Genomic DNA, 6,047 nt, shown 5'->3' with positions numbered 1-6,047 from the left:
GACACTTGAAGTCCTGAGGCTGGAGAGCAGCGGTTCTTGGAGGGACACACGGCGGGGGGCCGGACGGCCTGCACTCCCAGGGGTGTAGGTCAGAGATGGGGAAGAAGGGTCAGGAACAGATGATCAGCTGCACCTGTAGATCGTCAGAGAAAGAGATTTTAGATGATTAGAGATGGAGACAGAGAGATGAGAGAGATAGGCAGAAATGGGAAGAGATACAGAGATGGAAACAAAGTGAAGGCCCCTCCTTCCTCATCTCCCTCCTCCCTCCCCCTCCCCTCCCTCCTTCCTTCCTTCCTTCCTTCCTTCCTTCCTTCCTTCCTTCCTTCTCCTTCCCCTCTTCTTCCTTCTATGACTATTTAAGCATTTACTTGGCCTCAGGCATAATGCTAGGTGCTAGATAAACGCTTGGAAACCCAGCAGTCCTGGTCTCTGTCCCTGAGGAATGTCCCCTTCCTCCCTCAGGAAGGAGAATTCATTAGGTGCTAAGCTGTGATGGGGAACTCCAGCAGGTGTGGGAACACCTGACCTCAGTCCCTAAACTAGTATAGGTGGTCAGGGAAGGCTCCCTGGAAGAAGGGACTTCTGGGCTGACACCTGAAGAGCTACAAGACTTGAGAGTATTGGGGTGGGGGGAGGGATGTGGTAGGCACAGTCTAAGGAACAACATTTACAAAGGTCCAGAGGTGAAGGACAGCAAGAGGCACTGGAGAAGGACGTTCCCTCTATCTGAAAACTGGGGGGGAGGGGGGAGGGTGAGGAGATGGGACTGGGGGTCGGCAGGGACCAATTTGAGGAGAAGAGTCATGGGCTGAAAGGGTCAGCAACAAGCTGCCTGCGAGGGCCTTGGAAGTCAGGGTGATGAATCTGGTCTGTATCGTAAGAACCAGAAAAGCTTCTGCAGCTTGGGTGTCAGTGGGTTTCAGAGAAGTACAGGCTTGCCTGGCAGGCATGTGCTGCTGGCTGGCCAGGAGTCAACCTGAAAGGCACCCCTTGGGAAGGACTTCGCTCCACAGGAGGAGCCCAGCCCAGCATCCTGACCCAGGGAGAAGCCTTGGCTATTTGGGGGAGGGTGAGTCTGAGGTCAGTGGGAGAGTGGGTTGCCTCCTGGCTAGGCCCCATTTGGCTCAGGTCCACATCCTCTGGATAACCAGAGAGCCAAGTTGGAGAGCAGAGAGCTAGGAGTGAAAATGGAAAAAGTTGTCTCACTGAAGCAGGGCTTACAAACTCGTGGCCTGTGGGCTGAATCCCGCCTGAACAGCACTTTGAAACTTGGGACACTTCATCTAAAAATCTGACTTTCTGGTTTGCTTTCAGAAATCCCCCCAAATCTGGCAATACTGGGTGCCGATGTCCACATGGCAACAATTAGCTGAGGCATGTACTTTGGTTTGCCACAGTCCCCACCATTCTCTATTGCCTTGCATGTGACTCAGCTCAGTTTTGCTCATTTACATCACTTGTCCCATCTGAGGTTTAACATTTTCCCGAAAACCTTTGTGAGACATTGGGCACTTCTGGCACAGGGCAGCTGTGACTGTGCCTCTTCACAGTCTGTGTAGTTTGGGCATTCCAAGGGCATTGGTGCCCAGTGTAGGTGCTTGGTGTCCATTTAGAGATGGTGACAGCTGCAGAAGCAGGTTGTACCCAGCAGAGCAGTGGCAGCGCCCAGTAGTGACTAAGGCCCAGGGGACCAGGAGATCATAGGCAGTATCTAGTGGAAATGAACTTGTCGGCGAGTGCACACGATACACTCCAGGACCCCTGTGTATCCCTTTAGCTCTCTCTGCCTTGGCAACCTGCCATGGTCACCCTGGGAGCCATGGTAACCCCGGGAGCCCCACGGTGATGTGGCAGAACCACAAAATGAAAGCAACCAGTCCCACTGTAGACTTGGTAAGTGGAAAAAGAAACTTTGACATAATACTATAAACCACTGACATCTGGGGATACCGTTGGTATTGCAGCATCTTTCAGCCCATACTAATACAGGTAAAAATTGTGGGCCCCCCCGAAAAGTATGTTCTACTCCTAACCGCCAGTACCTGTAAATGTGCCCTCATTTGGAAATAGAGTCTTTGCAGATATCACCAAGTTAAGATGAGGTCATACTGGATTAGGGTGGGCCCTAATCCAATGACTGGTGTCCTTATAAGCGAAGAAATTTGCACACAGAGACACACATGTGACCATGGAGGCAGAGTTTGAAGTGACACAGCTGCGAGACAAGGAATCCCAAGGACTGACAGGAGCCCCAGAAGCTGGGAGAGACGAGGAAGCATTTTTCTCTAGAGCCTTTGGAGAGAGCATGGGTCTGGCAACACCTTGATTTTGGACTTCTAGCCCCCAGAATTACGATAGAATAAACTTCTGACGTTTTAAACCACCCGGTTTGTGCTACTTGGTTACGGCAGCCCTAAGAAATTAATACAGGCTTCAATGAAGTGACACCAGGACATGGCATCGGTTCCTGCCATTCATTCATTCATTCATTCATTCATTCAGGAAAACGTTAATGAACACTGTTCCAGGTGCTGGGGTACAGCAGCATCAAGATAAAATTTGTATTGATGAAGAGGGAAAACGAGGATGGGAGATACCAAACAGGAGACGACTGGGCCCTGGGAGAGGTAGTGGCCATCTGTTGTTTATTGCTTCCCAAGATCCTGTCCTCCTCCTTTTGGTAGCGGCCCCTTAATTTTCCTTTGAGGAAACCTCCTCTAAGCAATTCTTGGTCTATGAGGTTCAGTGGATGTGACCTACCTCCTGGATCGTGGGTCCATGTGACCCAGGCCTGGCTAAAAAGCAGATCCAATGTCACTGGCTAGATGCTGGTCCAGAAGGAGGCTTATGAGTCCATTGGAGCCCACGAAAAGTAATTCTGGGACGTTCACTGGAGGTATTTGGGATGTAGCCTACACTTTCAGCTATAAATGGTATGAGGCAATGGTGGAGGAGCCCTTAAGGACAGAGGCTTCCTAAGATTGAAACTACACCAAAGAGAACAGAAATGGTGATGCTGAGCTCCTGCTGGCATCGGCTGAACTCCTGGATCCAGCCCTGCCTGCAGCCAATGTATCCTGAGCTTTTTAGTTTGTGAGTCTATATAGCCTCTCCTCCTAACTTTGTATGTGGTTTGTTTGTTTTTTGCTTAAGTCTGGTTGAGTCGAGTTTCTGTTGCTTGCAACCTGAGATTCCTGACTGATACAGTGAAAGACTTAGCTGAGAAATCAGCACCAGTCAGATCCTCTGCCTGAGGTCACAGCCCTCCCTCATTTTGTCTCTGTCTCTGGTCCCAGGGACATCTGAGAAGCAGTCCTGGGGGCACAGGAGTGTGCCAACACACTCCATCCTAGAGGAGCATAGCAGGACCTTCTCTGGGGCCAGGGAACCCCAGGTACCTTTTGGTTTCCTGCTGGGACCCCAACCCTAGGCCCAGGCCTATAGATTCCAAGCCATGTCCTCTCCATACAGTCAGGAGCCCAGGAGGGAGCAGGTGGCACTCTTGCAGGAGGCTAATTCCAGGAGTGCCTAGTGAGGAAGGGATTAAATACAAAGTGTGCGGGTGGAAGGTAGGGGGGACTAATGGGCCAGAAGCAGGACCGTGATCATCTGGCCCAGAAGGTTGACCAGAGGGCGCAGTTATGGGAGAGCAAGTGCCTTTAACGAAACGACAGCCCAAGAGACCTCCTGCCGAGGGATCCAGGAATAAACACCCTCCTTTGTTCTCTTCCTTCCCTCCCTCCTTTGCGGGGCTCCCCAGCGCGGGAGGAGCGGGCCCCAGCAGTCCAAGGGGGAGGGAGGTGGAGCGCCACCTGGAGGAGCAAATGGAAATTGACCAGCACGCCCACCATCTCCTCCCTCCTGCACTTTTTATCTGCAGCTAAGCTGGCTTTCTCTCTGTTCCTGAAAGATGGCAACCCTCTTGTGACAGCCATAGATTTTCTTTCAAGGAAGAACATGCTGTTCAGTGGCAAAGAGTGCAGTGAGCTGACTGCCTACAGCTGTAGGAATCAGCCCGAGCTTTTGAGCCTACACCGTGCTAGTTCGGCCAAAGCCCCAGATGATGTCTGAGCACATAGGGTACCAGGGCTCCAGAGCTCCCCTCTGGGGCCACTTGATCTTTTTGGAGGAGCTGTCTTGGAGGCTGAGACTCTCTGCCCCATCCTGCTTCCCACTCTTTTTCTTTCTCTGGTCTTATCTTCCAAAACTCCTTGAACTCCTGACCCCATCCCAGAATGTACTTCCTGGAGGGCCCAACTGACATGCCTGTCCTCTTGGCCTGCAAGTCTTCTCATCTGTTAGGTCTCAGCTCAGATGCTGCCTCCCCAGGGAAGCCTTCCTTGACTGACCAGCCACAGAAAGGATCCACCCCCTGTGTTTTTTCCTTCCAAGCAGCTACAGCTGTCTTGAAACAATCTTGTTAACTTTAATTTCTTGTTTGATTATTGACTCCTGTACTGTGGCCCTAGTACCTGGAACAGGGTTTGCATATAGAAGGTATTGAATTAATACTTGTCAAATAAATGGTTGAATACGTTAATGAATCAGCCCTAGATGTGGGGAGATGGAAGGGCAGGCCCAGTGAGCAGAGGTGGGAATGGTGTGGTGGTCCCCAAGTAGAAAGAAAGGCCAGAATGAGCACCCGGGGCTCTGACCTGGAGTCATTTTGGATGACTCAAAACTCTGGGGCTTCTCTTGTGTTATAAAGACACAGGTGGCCATCCTAAGTCTTCCCTTTTCTGCCATGTGGAGGTCAGGTGAGAACAGATTGCTTTAGGTTTTGGAGAGCCGCAGGGCAGAGTTGTTCATTTGTAACCAACAGCAGGAGAAACTCAGGGTAGATGTCAGGTAGACTTCCCAACAGTGAAGAGAAGGAATGAGGCCTTAAAGGGTCCATAAGTTAGGCTGAGACAACGGCTTCCCTAAGGGACCTCGGGGAGACAGAGGACAGGTGAAACCCTGTTTGGCCTAACCTAGACTAGTTGAGTGGACACAAAGACCTGCAGACAGCAAAATGATCTTGACTAGGCTGAGAAAGACAAGTGGGCCATCGACTTCCGTCCTTGTCATCCCCACCTTGCCCATCGGCCCTCCATTCCCTCGTCACCACGCCCACACGGGGTCTCTGAGTCCCCGGGTCACTGCCTGCCCCGGGGCTCTGCCCCTGCCCACTCCCCCTGCCTTTGCTCTTGTCTAGATGTGTGGCTTCTGGCCATGATCATCAGGACAGAATGTAGTATTGGCGCAGCCCTTGTTTGTGCCTGCTTGGCCCCCATTCTCCTTTCTTGTGCACAGCACACTGGGTTCTCATTTGGGAAACCATACATTCCTCCCACGTGGCCCAGGCCCGGCCAGTTGGAGTATCCAGCCCTTGGGGCACAGGAGCCACTTGCCAGCTTCTATCTGGAGGGTAAATCCGGCCTCACAGTGGGGGCAGAAGAAGAAGACACAGACTGGGGGGCACTACTTTAGACCCTGGATCCAGCTTTACCTGAAATCATCTCGCCTTGGATTTCTTAGTCTGAGGAACCCTTTTAGACTTCATCTGATTTGGGTAGCATTTCCGTTATTTGTACCTGAAAGTGTGCAGGGGAATCCCTGTGATACCTGGGAAGGTTTACCACTGAGGTGCTTCTGCTGGCAGGATGCAGCCCCGGAGTAAGCGTGTTCAGTGGATGAGACTGTGATGATATCGACTTGGCTGTCTGTCTGCACATCGCCAAGCCAGGCAGAGAACCCCCTTCCTCAGCTCCTGGGGGTCGGTCTTCCTGTGCAGGCGCCACGCGGTGGAAGAGATGGCAGAGTGCAGATCTGCCCCGTGGGCTCCAAGGCATCTGCGAGGAAGGGTCTACATTCCCACCGCTGCTTGAATGGCCCCGAGAAGCGTGGGTTACAGGTAGGTAGATGGAAACCAGGCAGTGAGCTCCCTGTACTTGTACTTGGACGTGTTCAAACAGGCTGCCCCTGCCCCACCCACCCACCCCATTCAGGGAGGCTGCAGAGAGGAGTCCTGAGTGATACCCTGCTGTGGGCGCAGTGGTGTC

The sequence above is a fragment of the Grampus griseus genome (assembly GCF_964374135.1).
Source record: "Grampus griseus genome assembly, chromosome: 19".
NCBI lineage: Eukaryota > Metazoa > Chordata > Mammalia > Artiodactyla > Delphinidae > Grampus > Grampus griseus.
This window is presented reverse-complemented; position numbering follows the sequence as displayed.